This window comes from Nylanderia fulva, unplaced genomic scaffold, assembly GCF_048542155.1.
Source record: "Nylanderia fulva isolate GAGA-0341 unplaced genomic scaffold, ASM4854215v1 Scaffold289, whole genome shotgun sequence".
Lineage (NCBI taxonomy): Eukaryota > Metazoa > Arthropoda > Insecta > Hymenoptera > Formicidae > Nylanderia > Nylanderia fulva.
The window spans coordinates 81,169-97,578 of record NW_028190357.1 but is presented as its reverse complement, the minus strand read 5'-3'; positions in this window follow the sequence as shown (position 1 = coordinate 97,578).

Genomic DNA, 16,410 nt, shown 5'->3' with positions numbered 1-16,410 from the left:
GATTTGGCGTATACTACGTCAAAAACAGAGGCGATAATGCGTGCGTCCGATCTCGTTTAGAACCAACTAAACGGCAACCTGCGGAATCGATAGTATCACAGCTTCGGCTCGAGTGCCTCGCAGCTGTATACGCGTTGAAAAGGTTCCACATATATCTCGGGGGAAAAAAAAATTTTAAATTATAACAGATTGTGATAGCTTCCGGTTAACGCTCAATAAAAAAGATATTAACCCTCGGATTCGCATTGGGCGTTATTCTGCAAAACTACGACTATGAGATTGTTCACCGCCGGGGAAACGAATGAGCCACGTCGACGCGCTCAGTGGATGTCATAGTGTATTCGTGCTCGAAGCAAGTACATTTGAAAAAAACGTTATCTGTTTGTCAAGATCGCGACGACGAGATTCGAGAGATACAGAAACGACTGAAAAGGGTGACGTAAAATATTATGAATTACGCGACGGATTAGTAGACGGAGTAGTATCGTAAAGATTACTTTTTTATGTTCCGCGGTCTATGGAATCGAACGTCATTAGAACTTGCCATGATGATCTTAGACACGTGGGATTCGATAAAATTATGGGAAATATTGCGAAAATTTATTGGTTTCCGCGAATGCGCGAGAAGGTGCAGAATATATAAATAACTGCTTAAGATGTATTGAGTTTTCTCCGTCTAGTGGAAAGGCAGAGGGATTTTTACATAATTGCTAAAGGAAGAGGTGCCATTTGCAACCGTGCATGTCGATCTATGGGCCCGTTAGAAAAAACCAGAAAGGGCTATCGGCATTTATTCGTGCATGGTAATCGACGCGTTTACTAAGTTTGTGAGGCTTTATCCTGCCGAACTACAAAGACGGAGGAAGTATTGAGGCACCTCGGCGAATATTTCAGATCATATAGTAGGCCAAAACGTTTAATATCCGATCGGGGAACGTGTTTTATGTCCGAAACTTTTGACGAATTTGTAAAGACCGAAGCGATCGAACACGTGGTGACAGCCGTAAGCACACCGAAAGCAAATGGGCCAGGGAGGTTGGACCGGTTCAAATAGATTAAATAAACGCCATGTGGCGAAAAAATTGAGTGAAACCCCCGCCAAATGGAATCGGTTGCTGGACCAGACAAAGTTCGCGATTGAACAATTCTATCTGTCGGGCGCCGGCGAGACTCTTGCTAGTTTTTATTCGGTCCATTGAACACGGCGGAAATTAAATGATTCTCTCCGAGAAATGATTTTTAAAAAAGATAGCGACAATGAATGCGAAAATTTTTATTTACTCAGAATAAAGAGTATGAGAAAATAAACGAGACAACAACAAAAAGAGCGCTGAGCGGTAATAACTCTGCCGAAGAAAAGCGGCTCGTAAATATAGCGTCGGTGATTTGGTCGAAAACAGTGGCTGCGGATAAACAAAAAATTAATACCGAAGTATTTAAAAGGCCAGTATATAGTAAAAAAAGGTTTGGACTTCGATCGTATGTTATCAACCGACCGTGACGGGTTCCAGTAACGCAGCGGCCTTACACGCATACTCGCACCGAATCAAATGCCGCCAGTATTTACGTGCATATGCGTTGCGATTTATGAAGAGTTTGTTTGTATTGTTATGTGAACGACGTTGAATGGGTCGGTCACTCAGCAGAATAGCAGAACTGTGGGCATTTTATTTTAATGTATTTCGCTTTATTTACTTGTATAGTCATGCAAAAGAGTATATATTATATTTTGAGAGAGAGGGTTCGTTCGAAAACGCTACTTTGTCCCGGATTTACTTTGTTTTCTTTCACCTTCGATCGGTTGTGTTGTTTGTCAATTGTTGTTTTCACGACCCCCGTTGAAACCGGAAACCGTTAAAACGAAAACGTTAAGAATATCTCGAATAATTATCGGAGTGGGGGGAGCGCTCGGAAAGGCAACATTATAATTAAATTGTGTAACATAAATATGTTTAGTGGATAAAAGTTTATAAAATATCCCTTATGTTTTGCCTTCTTCTGATATGATTTTTTAACGTTTTTTAGTCTCACAATTCCGATATTTTCCTAGCATCTGCTACTAGATATATCTTTAATTTCTTTCTTACCGATGAAAAACCGTTTCGTAGAAAGAAATTGGTGTTTTATCGTATCATTGTTTCATATACATACACATTTTGTTGTTTAATTTGGTTTTATGATTGATATTTTTAAAATAATTTTTAAAATTATTTTATTCTTTTTATTATTTTAATTAATTTCTTTATTGACCATAATTCTTATTAATTTCTTTTCTTTCATTGCACTTGGTGACTTTGTTTTTGAATCTAATTTAATTTCTTATTATGTTTTGAATATAGTTTAATACTTATATCTCTTTTCTATTTAGGTCTTTATTTTTATTTTCTAACTTATAAATCGATCTTCCTTTATATTATTTTTCTTATTTTCGATTTTTCTTCAACTTTATTGTTTTGTTCTTCTGTCATTTTTTATAACTCTCTCAATACTTGGCACAAAACAATCAATAATTAATACTAATGATGCCGAAGAATTTAATAAATCATTAAATTTTATTAAAAATTATGGTAATTTCTTTATAATTATAATATAAATATAAGATATATAAATATATATAGGGTACAATTTTATATTTTGCTTACTTAAAGGGGACATACAATGGGGATAGCGTTTTTCATTATAAATGGGGGGGAAGTACGGAAGAAATAATATCTCGATTCTATGAAAGAAACCTAAAATTACATAGTTTTGAAATAATTGAAGATGCGAAGAAGCATGGCATGAAGATAGTTAAATTTCATCCTCATTGTTCAAATGATGATACAAATTTTGATAGGTTCCTTATAAAAGAAGAGCTGTTGGTATTGGCGATTTGGGACACGGATGAAAACGTAAGGACAGGAAAAGGAATCGTCCTCTAAGAGTAGTACAAAATTAAATTTTAGGAAGACTTTCATTGAACGTCCAGTTAAGGAGATGGGAAGAACAATACAATTCAGGTGGAAGTCGACAGACAAATTATCTTACATCTCCAAATTTACACATGATAATTGACTGCAGCTGTCGAATTCAGGATTCATGGTTCATGATATGATTTAAAAGAGGGGCGTACAAGCTCAAGAAGAAATAGGAAATTTTTTAAATCATATTTTAACGGCATCCACAGTTGATAGCAAGATTTAAGAAGTCTCACGAATGGTTTCAAGAAAAAGTCCGAAGTTTGTCACTAGAAGAACATTAGAAGATTGCTGATTGCAAAATCAGTGATGATTTTCTGGAAACAGTTAAAACCTCTATTGAACAGTTTGGATCTGAAAACTATTCCACTTCAGATCAAATGGTTTCCAATTGGAACTTCACTCCTGGAAGATCATTGTCAAACCGGAGAAAAGCAAAGTAGAAGTGTCGTGCCAATCCATATCATCAAAAACCCCATTCATACGATAACAACCATATATCCTGTAATGGCAATTTGGTGTCACGGTATTATTGTAGTAAAGAAGACTAATGGTAAATTTTGACCAAGAGTACAAGAAAATTTATTTAAAGCCGAAAATGTTATTGTAAAAGCATCGAATCTGGTCAAATGAACATCAGGTATTTCCTTGTATAATTTACTTGTTAACAAACCTTATTTTATTGAAACAATTTAATAAGAGTCATAAAAAAACTATTTAAATTAACATTGTAATTTTGTAAAGATCATTTAAAATGTGGTTACGGAAGAAGCTTATTTCGAAAACATTGGTCCGAATAGCGTCTCTTATCGATTTAATGGACTGGACATTGCCCCTAATATGATTTCGGATTTAACACCTCCTGGACACATATTACTACTATGATAATACGAAAGGAATACAGGAAAATACAACATTAGATGTTATGGATTTCAGAATTTGGAAAAATTTTGCCCTAAAAAGATTTTCAGATGCCCCCCCCCCCCCCCCCCCCGGCTTTTTACTAGGTGCCGAAGTAAGATAAACTTGTAACATGAACTGAAATAATATAATAAAATTGCCAATTCTTTGCTAACTAATCAATTGTTCCCCACGATATCAAAACTTATTTAAATATTCGTGTTTTAAAAGTGGTTATTACGATGAAAGACCAGACGAATTCGAAATATCCAGTAATTAGTTTTTAGACGAAACGTAACAAAGTGAGTATCGAAAGTTGCATATATAGCGTAGGAAGATGTCTTGGTGCAAGAAGTTCATTATGTTGAAACATTTTGTTGTCGAATATCATTATTTAATGTGTATAAGGGACTGAATAAGATAAAATGCAACTACATTTTTAAATAAAAATCTAAATATATAACACAATACACAGTTTAAAATACATAGAACATAAATAAGAATTATACAAAACATTTTTAAGATTTTATTGTTCGACGCGTAAGTACTACGACATAGACGGATGAGCGTATATACGGGCGTTTATAATTAATTTTCGAAAATGATATTTCGTAACCTAATTTATTACCATGGCTTGAATTTGGAAAAAAATAAGCTTTAAATTAGGTAAAACAAAATTTTTAATTTGAAAAAAAAAATTAGGTGGTGAGGGTTTTTAAAAAAAAAAAAAAAAAAAAAAAATTTTTGTTCATATAACTTTTAAGTACAAATCTTCAAGCCATTAAAATTGTTGTACGTTTTTTCTTTATATCTCTTATAGTTAGCAGATATTGATTACTAAAGAAAATACCGTTATCTTTAACAACAGGGGGGGGTTTTCACCCTTAAAACTCAAATTGCGCAACGTATAAACAAATAGTGTCTGTTAGATTTGTGTATTTAACAACATATTTTCAAGGAGAATCAAATCGGTTCCGGACCGTTGTGATTGTCCCTTGGGAATACAAGGGATGCGTTTTGCATTATAAGGGTGGAAGTAAACGGAAGAAATATATCTCGATTATTGAAGAACTTATAATTACATATAGTTTTGAAATAATGAAGAGGCGAAGAAGCATGGCATGAAGTAGTCTTAATTCCTCCTCATTGTTTCAAATGATGATACAAATTTTGATAGTCTTCTAAAAGACGAGCTGTGAGTATTGGGCGATTTACGGGACCACTGAGTGACAAACAGTAATGGGACAGAAAAAGGAAATCGTCCTCTAAGAGTAGTACAAAAAAAATTTAGAAGATTTTTTTTGAACGCAGTTAGGCGAGGGGAAGAAAAAATAAATCAGGTGGAAGTCGTCAGAAAAATTTATCTTACATCCCCAAAATTTTACACATGATAAATTTATGCAGGTCAAAATCGGGTTTTAGGTTCATGATTGTTTTTAAAAAGAGGCTTTACAACTCAAAAAAATGGGAAAATTTAAACCCTATTTTAAAGCATCTACAGGGATGCAAGATTTAAAAATCTCACCGAATGTTTCAAGAAAAGTTCGAAGTTTTCACTAAAAAACTTAAAATTTGCTGTTTTGAAAAATCACTGATGTTTTTTGGGAAAAACGAAAAACCCCTTTTATTAACAGTTTGGATTGAAATTTTTACAATTCAACAAGGGGTTTTCCCAATTGGACTTAAATCTGGAAGATCTTTGTCTAACCGGGGAGAAAAGAAAGTAAACGTGTCGTGCAACCCATTCACAAAAACCCCATTCATATACGATACAACCAATATATCTGAAATGGCAATTTTTTGCCCCCTTTATTATTTATTAAAAGACTAATGGAAAATTTGGACCAAGATACAAAAAAATTTATTTAAAGCAGAAATGTTATTGTAAAAGCATCGAAATCGGAAAATGACTGGGGGATTTCCTTTTTAATTACTTTTTTTAAAAAACCCTTATTTTTTTAACAATTTAATAAAGTCATAAAAAACTTTTAAAATTTAACTTTTATTTTTTGTACAGTCATTAAAATGTGGTTAAAGAAGTTATTTGCAAAAATTGGGTCCTAATAGCGTTTCTTCTTATGTTTCAGGGACGGACATTGCCCCAATTGTTTTTGGATTAAAAAACCTCCTGGCCCCACATATTACTACTATGATTACCAAAAGGAATACGGGGGAAAATACAACCATGAGGTTTGGATTAGTTTTTGGGAAAAAATTTGTTAAAAGTTTTCAGATGCGGGTTTGGGTTAAATTTTAAAAATTTTTTTAATTATTAAAAAAAAATTAAAATTAAAAAAAAAAAAATTTTTAAAAAAAATTTTTTTTTTTTGAAAAAAAAAAAAAAATTTTTTTTAAAAAAAAAAAAAAAAAAAAAAAAAAAAAAAAAACCCAAAAAAGGGGCTATTTTAGGTTAAAAAAATTTTTTTTGAAAATTTTAAAAAAAAAAAAAAAATTTTTTATACTGGGGGGACTTTTTAAAAAAATTTTTTTTTTTATATTATTCCCAAAAAAATTTTAAAAAAAACTTTCCCTTTAAAAAATTTTAAAACTTTTTACAAAAATTTTTTAAAATTTTAAAAAAATCTTAATGGGTTTTATTTTCCCGAGTTTTTCGGTAAATTGTTAATTTTTTCCGGATGTTAAACCCTTGGGGGGGTTGTCCTGAATGTAAAACCTAAAACCATTTTGCGAAATAAATTTTTAACCACATTTTAAAATGATCTGTACAAAATATAAATGTTAATTTAATAGTTTTTTTTATGACTCTTATTAAATTGTTAAATAAAATAAGGTTGTTAAAAAAAGTAATTATAAAGGAAAATACCTGATGTCATTTACCAGATTTCGATGCTTTTACAATAACATTTTCTGCTTTAAATAAATTTTCTTGTACTCTTGGTCCAAATTTACCATTAGCTTCTTTTAATACAATAAATAAAGGGGACAACAAAATTGCCATTACAGGATATTATTGGTTGTATCGTATATGAATGGTTGTTTGATGATATGGATTGCACGACACGTTCTACTTTCTTTTCTCCCTGGTTAGACAATGATCTTCCAGAGGGTGAAGTTCCAATTGGAAACCACTTTGATCTGAATTGTAATATTTTCAGATCCAAACTGTTCAATAAGAGTTTTACTGTTTCCAGAAAATCATCAGCTGATTTTTGCAAATCAGCAGAATCTTCTAATGTTCTTCTAGTGACAAACTTCGTAACTTTTCTTGAAACAATCGGTGAGACTTCTTAAATCTTGCTATCCAACTGTGAGATGCTTTAAATATAGGATTTAAATTTCCTATTTCTTCTTGAGCTTGTAAAGCCCATCTTTTTAAAATCAATTCATGAACCATGAATCCTGATTCGACAGCTGCAGTAAATTTATCATGTGTAAATTTGGAGATGTAAGATAATTTTTCTGTACGACTTCCACCTGATTGTATTTGTTCTTCCCATCGCCTTAACTGACGTTCAGATGAAACTCTTCTAAATTTATTTTGTACTACTCTTAGAGGACGATTCCTTTTTCTGTCATTACTGTTTAATCAGTGTCCCGAAATCGCCAATACCCCCCCCAAGCTCGTCTTTTTATAAGAATATCAAAATTTGTATCATAAAATTTGAACAATGAGGAGAGAATTTAAACTATTTTCCCATGATGTTTTTTTTTCTTTTCATCTTCAATTATTTAAAAAACTATGTAATTTAAAAGGGTTTTAAACCCCGGGGATAAATTTTTCCCGGGAAATTCCCCCCCCATTAAAAATAAAAAAACGATCCCCATTGTATGTCCCCCCAAAGGGGACAATGTCACAATTTGTCCGGGAACCGATTTGGGTTTTTTTCTCCTTGAAATATGTTTTTTTAAATTAAAAAAAATCTAAAAGGGCACGTATTTTTTTTACGTGCGCAATTTGGGGTTTTAAAAAGGGGTGAAACACCCTTTAAAGAATAACGGTATTTTTCTTGAGGATCCAATATCTGCTAAACTATAAGAGTTTATAAAGAAAAAACGTACAACAAATTTCATGGGGAGGCTGAAGAGTACTTAAGATTTATATTGATACCAAAATAATTTTTTTTTTTTTTTTTTTTTTTATTTTTTTTTTTTTTTTTAGAATTCAATAAAAACCCTACCACCTAAGTGTTTTATTCCTTCAAAATTAAACAAATTTTGTTTTTAACACTAATATACTCGCTTCTTTATTTTCCGCAATTCAACCATGTTGTAAATAAAGTTCTTGTCGTGTAGAAAGATATCATTTTCGCGAAAAAAAAATTAATTATTAAAACGCCCGTTATATTATATACTGTCTCCGTCGCCTGTGGCGTAAGTAATTACCCGTTCGAACAATAAATAGTATAATACAGTGTTTTTTCTTTTTCTATTTCTTTTTTTTTTTGTAGTTTGTTTTGTTTGTAGTCTAATTCTTAATTTATGTTTTCTATGTAGTTATAACTGTGTATGTGTATAATTTCGATTTTTTTTTAAAAAATAATTGCTTGAATATTCATTCTCATTATACACATTTACCAATAATGAATATGTCGACAACAAAGTGATGTTTTCCACCCTCCTGACTATCGGGCACAAGGCCAAACATCTTAACAGCCTATTATTCATCCCCCTTCAGACATTATCACGCATTTTGTTAAGTTGTCTAACCCTTAAAGTGTTATGGATTTATTTTTCGAATTATCTCGTTGGGGCTATTGACTTCGTTTATAACCATTTTTAAACCACGAAATTAGTAAATATAGTTTTGATATCGTTTGGGGCAGACATAGTGACTTATGTATCAAAAGATTTTGCCCAATTTAATTTAATGATATTATTGGCGTTCATGTAGAGTTTTTAACAGTTTTATTACTTTCCAACAGGTTTTGTTGTTATAAACCGCATCTTATTGGAAAATCTTTTATGGTTCCGAACGCGCGATGTTTAGCTTTATTATATTGGGATTATTAGAAAAATTTTTCCCAATTCTGAATCTATAAACATCTAATGGTGTGATTTTTTCCCTGTAGTTCTTTCGGTATTATATAGTAGCTAGGTAATATGGTTCCAGGACGGTTGTTTGTTAAATCGAAATCATATGGGGCAATTACTACGAGTCCAGTGATGATTGATCGAATATTAAGAAGGAACGCTATGTAGCGACCAATTGTTTGCGAAAGAAAGAAGCTTTTCTTGCGCTAACCACATTTTAAAAATGATTGTACAAAAGATAAATGTTAACTTTAATAGTTTTTTAGTGGAACGTCTTATTAACTTGTTATAAAAATAACGGTTGTAAAAAAAAGTAATTACTATAAGGAAAATTACGTGAGTGCATTTTACCCAGGTTGGGGCGAGTGGCGATTTTTCGATGCTTTTTTACAATAATCATTTCTGTTCTTTTGTTTGACTTTAAACTAACATTTATTTTACTCTTGGTCCAAATTTACATTTAGAGTTCTTTTCATACATAAATAAAGGGGACAACAATTGCCCATTACAGATTTATGGTTGTTGTATCGTATGATGATAATGGAGTTGTTGATGTGATACAGCAGAATGATTAGAATGGATAGGACGAACGTTTGTACTTTTTTTCTCCCTGGTGTTAGGACTTTATTAGACAATGATCTGCCAGATGTTAGGAACAGTGAGTTCCAAATTGGAAAACCAACTTCTGTGATCTGAATGGTAAAGTATTTTCGATCCTAAATGTTCAAATACAGACGGTTTACTGTTCCAGAAAATTCAGCTGATTTTTTTGCAAATCAGCGAATGTTTCTAAGTGTTCTGTAGTCGATACAAAAATTGTCTATTATTCTCTTTCTCACCTACGGAACTTTTATTTTTGATTTTTTGTGTTTGACACCATTCGGTGAGACTTCTTAAATAGTGCTATCCAAACTGTGAGATGCTTTTAAACATAGAGGATTTTTTATTTAATTTCCTATTTCTTACTTGAGCTTGTAAGACCCAGATATTCTTTTTTTTTGTAAAGCAATACAGGAACCATATGAGATCCTGATTTCGACAGCGCAGTAAAATATTTATCATGTGTAAATTTGGAGATGATGTGTAAGATCATTTTTCCTGTACGACCTTCCACCTGATTGTATTTGTCTTCCCCCCACTTCGCCCCTCACTTCCCGTACCACCCTGCCAGTATCAGATTGACACCTCTTCGCGAAATTTATTTTGTACTATATGTAGGAGGACGATTTCCTCATTTTTTATGTTCAGGTTTCAGTGACTGTTTTCTCAGGTGTCCCGAAATGCCAATACTTGCAACAGCAGTCTTTTCTAAGGAAAAACTATCAATCAAAGCAGTTTTTATAGTATCATCATTTGAACAATGAGGATGAGAATTTTAAACGATATCATGCCCATGGCTTACTTCGTTCAGGTCTCGTCCCACCTTTATGTTCAACCACTATGTTTAAGTTATAAGGTTCATTCATTAACTCAGCATATATTTTCCTCTCGTTACTTCCACCCGATTACTTTTAATGAAAAACGCTTATCCCAGTGTATGTACCCGAAGGGGGAGGGACATGTCACAACACTGTCCGGAACCGATTTTTTTGATCTCTCCTTTGAAATATGTCTGTTGAACCCATACACAAATTCTAAAAGACGTATTTTTATACGTGCGCAAACCCATTTTTGAGTTTACGGGGTGAAAACACCACCCTACTAAAGAATAGATCTAACTGTTTTTGTCTTTTTAGTGGATCAAACATATCTGTTAAACTATAAGAAGTTATATGTATTTTCCCTGTAATTTAAGAGTCTTTAATTTTTTTATTCTCAGAAGCGTCAAAAGAGCAAAAAAACGACGATACAACAAATTATAGTTTAAGGTTTGTGAAAGAGAGGAGAAAAGTACTTTTTAAAAGTGATATTGAACAAAAAATTTTTTTTTTTTGTTTTCATTTTTTTTTCTTTTATTTTTATAAAAAACCCTCACCACCTAATTTTTTTTCAAAAATTATAAAATTTGTTTTACCTAATTTAAGCTTTATTTTTTTCCAAAATTCAACCATGTTTAATTATAAACGTTTTAAGGTTATGTTACGGAAAATATTTTCGAAAATTAATTATAACGCTCCCCGTTATTTCGGTTTGATATACGCTCATCCGTACGTGAGCGGTGAGAGGTGGTAAGTAAGAGACCCGTCGAAAATAGAAAATAGATAAAACAATGGTGTGTTGTGGTTTTTTGTTAGGTGGGGGGGGGGATGGGGTAGGGGGGAGCCGGGTCGTCGGTTTCTTCTTTGCCTCTTGTTTTGTTTTTGTTTTTTGGGGTTTTTTTGTGTTTTTTTTTTTTTTTTTTTTTTTTTTGTTGTGTTTTTTTTTTCTGTTTTTGTTTTTGGTTATAATTCTATTTATGTTTCGAGTTGAGATTGCTAACTGTTGAATTGTGATTATATGTAGAGTTGTTTTAAAAAATGTCATTTGCAATTTCTATATTCACTCTATTATACAAATTACAATAATGAATTCCCGACCAAAAAAAAAAAAAATGTTTAAACATAATGATTTTCGTTGCACCAAGAACATCGTACTGACAGTATATTATCGGCACCTCGATATCACATTTGTTTAAATGTATTTTTGTCCTAAACTAAAAGTGTATGGATGTTCGGACTTCGTCTGTCTTTCCTTCGTATATTAAACACTTTTACAACCACGAATATTTAATTAATTTAAATAAGTTTTGATATTGGTGGGGGGAGGTGTGGCGGATTGACATGATGACAATTGAGTATGTATCAAGATTGCAATTTATTATATTATTTCGTTCATGTAAGTTTTTGATTTACTTTCCACAGTAAACGCATCTTGAAAATATTTTAGCAAAATTTTTTCCAAATTCTGCATTCCATAATTAAACTTACTGGTTGTATTTTCCCTGTTAGTTCCTTCGGTATTACATAGTAGTAATATGTGTTCCAGGAGGTGTGTTCAAATCCGAACGAAACTATATTGGGGCACATTGTCCCAAGGTCATGAAGAAATCGATAAGAAGACCTATTAGGACCAATGTTTGCGAAAATAAGCTTCTTCTAACCATTGTAATTCAATGATTATCTCTGTACCAAAATATAAATGTTTTAATTTAATAGTTTTTTTACTTTATGAATCTTAGAAATGTAGAACCAAAATACATAAGGTTGTTAAAAAAGTAAGTATAAAAGGCAAATACCTGATTGTCATTTTTACCAGATTTCGATGCTTTTACAATAACATTTTTCTGCTTTAAATAAATTTTCGTTGGTAACTCTGGGTCCAACTTACCCTAGCTTTCTTTTAATTACAATGAATAAAGGGCACACAAATGCCATTACAGGATATTATTGGGTGGTATCAGTATATGAAGGGTGTTGTGATATGGATTGCACGAACACGTTTACTTCTTTCTCCCGGTTTTTAGAACATGCTTTCCCCGAGTGAACATAGTTACAGTTGGAACACACTTTGATCTGAATGGTAAAGATTTTAAGATCCAAAATGTCAAGAAGAGGTGTTACTGTTTCCAGAAAATCATCAGCTGATTTTTGGACAAAATCAGCAGAATCTTCTAATGTTCTTTAGTGACAAAATTCTGTAACTTTTCTGAAACAATCGGGTGCGCCTGTCTCAATCTTGCTACCAACTGATGAGTGATTTACAATATCGATTGTGAAATCTATTTCTTCTTGAGCTGGTAAAGCCCATCTTTTTGAATTTAAATCAATATCATGAACCATGAATCCTGATTGGACACAGCTGCAGTAAATTCTATCAGGTACCTGTAAATGTGTAATTTGGAGATGTAAGATATCTTCGTTACGATTCACCTGAGTGTATTTTGTCTTCCAATGCCTTAAAACTGACGCTCAGATGAAACTCTTCTAAAATTTTTTATTTTGAACTTACTCTTAGAGGACGATTCTTTTTCGTCATGTTACTGTTTTCATCGTGTCCCGAAATAGCACTATCCAACCGCTGGCTTTTATTAAGAACTTCAAAATTTGTATCTAATTTGACCTAATGAGGATGGAATTTAAATATTTTCATGCCATTGGTGCTGTCGTCACTTCAATTCTTTCAACATATGTACTTCTATAAGGTTCTCATTACTCGAGTATATTTCTCGTTACTTCCACCCCATTAATAATGAAAAACGCAGCCCCCATTGTATGTCCCATGGCATGTCACAACTGTCCGGACCGATTTGATTTCTTGACATCTGTTGTTCAATCCGCACAAATCCCTAAATAGACACGTTATTTCTTTGATCCGTGCGCCAAATGCGTTTTCCGGGGTTGAACACACCCTTTAACGAATCACGGTCTTGTTCTTGTAGGTCTCAAATATCTGCTAAACATAGAGCTCTAAAGAAGAAAAGTCCAACAATATTTAATGGCTTGAGAGAGTACTTAAAGCCTATTGACCACATTTTTTTGGTTTTTTTTTGTTTAAAAACCTCTCCCCACCGAATGTTGTTCTTTCAAAATTTAAAAATTTGTTGTACTAATTTAAGCTTATTTTTTGCCAAATTGCAGACAATGTGTAATACAGTTTGAGAAATATCCATTTTCGAAAAGTAATTCATACAGCGCTCCCGTCTATACGCTCTCGTGCTATGTGCGTAAGTAAGTACGTCGTGAACAATAAAATATATAAAAAATGTTTTTGTATACTTGTATTTATGTTGCTATGGATTTATAAACTGTGGTGTATTTGTGTAGTTCATGTTAGAATTTTTTAAAAATGTATTTGCCTTTATATTATTACATCTTATACCCCTTACAATAAGCTATTCGACAACCAAATGTTAAACAGAATGACTTCTGCCACAAGAAACATTACTACAGAATATATATTGAAACCTTGACTATCACATTTTGTTAAGTTGTCTTAAATAACGGGTACTGGATTCGACATTCGCTGGTCTATTCATTCGTACGTAACACTTTTAAACCACGAATATTAAATTCAGTTTTGCTATCTTGGGGTGACAATTGAGGTAAGTATAAGATTGCAATTTCTATTTATTTCGTTCTATGAAGCTTTATATTACTTTCCAACATGTAAAACCGATGCTGAAAAATCTTTTAGCAACAATTTTCCCAATTCTGAATCTCGCTAAACATCTACTGGTGGTATTTTCCCTGTAGTCCTTTCTGGTATTATATCCGTATAATATGTGTTCCAGGATGGTTGTTAAATCCGAAATCATATTGGGGCAATGTCAGTCCTATGAACGATAGCAGCCCGCTAATTAGGACCCTGTTTGCGAAATAAGTCGGTGATTCTTCTAACCACATTTCAAATGATCCTGTACAACCTCTAATGAACTTTAATAGTTTTTTTTATGACTCTTCTTAATTGTACTATCGAAATAAGGTTGGTTACCAAAGTAATTATAAGAACAGAGCCAAATTCCCTGATGTCCTTTACAGACCTTTCGATGCTTTTACCATAACCATTTTCTGCTTTTTAAAGAAATTTCTTGTAATCTTGGTCCAAATTTCCCATTAGCTTTTTCATGAACAAGTAAATAAAGGGACAACAAGGTGATGACATACAGGATATATGGTTTGTATCGATTGAATGGGTTGTTGATGCGTGATATGGATGCACGAGACGTTTCTACTTTCTAGTTCTCCCTGTTTAGACCCTGCTCTTTCCACGTTGATGTTCTAATTGGAAACCACTTTGATCTGCATTGTAAAATATTTTCCAGATCCACAATGTTCCTAGGAGGTTTTCTGTTTCCCGAACTGCATCCGCTGATTTTTGCCAAACAGTCAGAATCTTTCTCATGTTCTTCTCGTGCCCAAACTTCGTACCTTTCTTGACCCCCTCCGGTGAGCCTTCTTCAATCTTGGCTACCCTCCTGTGCGATGCCACTGTAAGTATCGGATTAAATTCCTCTCTTCGTGGCTTGAACGCCCATTCTTTTTTAAATCAAAGATGCCCTGCCCTGAGTCGACAGCTGCCGATAACTTTCTTAATCATGTGTCACTTTGGAGAGGGAAAGAAAAATTTTTTCTGTCCGACTTCCCACTGATGTTTTTGTTTTTCCCTCCCTTTAAACTCCGTCCGAGAACTCTTCTAAATTTATTTTGATACTCTTAGAGGAATTCCTTTTTCTGTCATACTATTTCACGGGTCCGAATCCCCCAAATATTTCAAAAAGTGTCTTTATAGAATACCCAATTTGATCATCATTAAACCAAATGAGGAGGGAGAATGTAAATACCTCATCCCATGCTTCTCGCCCTCTTCAATTTTTTCCCCCCCACACTATGTAATTTATTAGGTTCTTCTATCAAAGATATATTTTTCCTTATTCCACCCATTAAATAAAACCCTTTTTTCCCCCCCTGTAGGTCCCCAAGGGACATGTCACAACTGCGGAACGATTGTTTCCTTACTATGTTGTTAATCCCCCCCCCCCCCTCTAAAAAAAAACTATTTTTTATACGTGCCCCCAATGATTTTGGGGGGTGAACCCCCCTTTAAAGAATAACGGTTTTTTCTTTAGGACCCCTATCTGCTAATATAGAATAAAAAGAAAAAACTTTTTTTCCCCCAAATTTAATGGCTTGAAGAGTACTGAAAGGGTTTTTAATAACAAAAGTTTTTTTTTTTTTTTTTTTTTAAAAAAAAAAAAACCTCCACCTAATTATTTTTTTTTCAAAAAAAAAATTTTTTGTTTTACCTAATTTAAAAGTTTTTTTTTCCCCCCCATTCAACCTGTGTATAAAGTTATGTTACAATTCATTTTCAAAAATTAATTATAAAACGCTCCGTTTTACGTCACCCGGGGGCTATGGCGAAAGTAATTACGGTGAACAATAAAATATATAAAAATTTGTTAATTCTTATTTGTTTTCTTTATTATTATACGGTGTATTGTGTATATTTAGATTTTTAAAATGATTGCATTATTATTCCCTCTTATACCATTACTAATGATTTTCGACAAAAAAATGTTTAAAACCCTTTTAAGGGACTTCTTTGCACCAAGAACTCTACTACAGCTTTTATTATGCAACCTTCGATCCCCCTTTTTAAAAGTTTCGTCTAACTAAGTGTGTACGGATTTGAATTCGTTCGGGTCCTTTCCTCGTAAAACCCCCTTTTTTCAACACGAATATTTAAATAGTTTTAAATTTTCGTGGGGATGCCCATTAAATTATTTTTCCAAGATTCCCAATTTTATTAATTTTTTTCGTTTATGTAAGTTTTTTATTCCCCCTTTCCACAGAAAAAACCGCATCTGAATCTTTTAGCAAAAATTTTTCCCAAAATTTGAATCCCTAAACCCTCAAAGGTTGTTTTTCCCTGTAGTTCCTTTCGGATTATCATAGTAGGAATTGTTTCCAGGGGTGTTAAATCCGAAAAACAATTGGGGCATGTCCATCCATAAACGATAAGAAGACGGGTTTTTTTAGGGGCCAATGTTCGAAATAGCTTTTCTACCCCACCATTTAAAAATTTATTGTAAAATATAATGTATTTAATTTTTTTATGACTCTATTAAATTGTTAAATAAAAT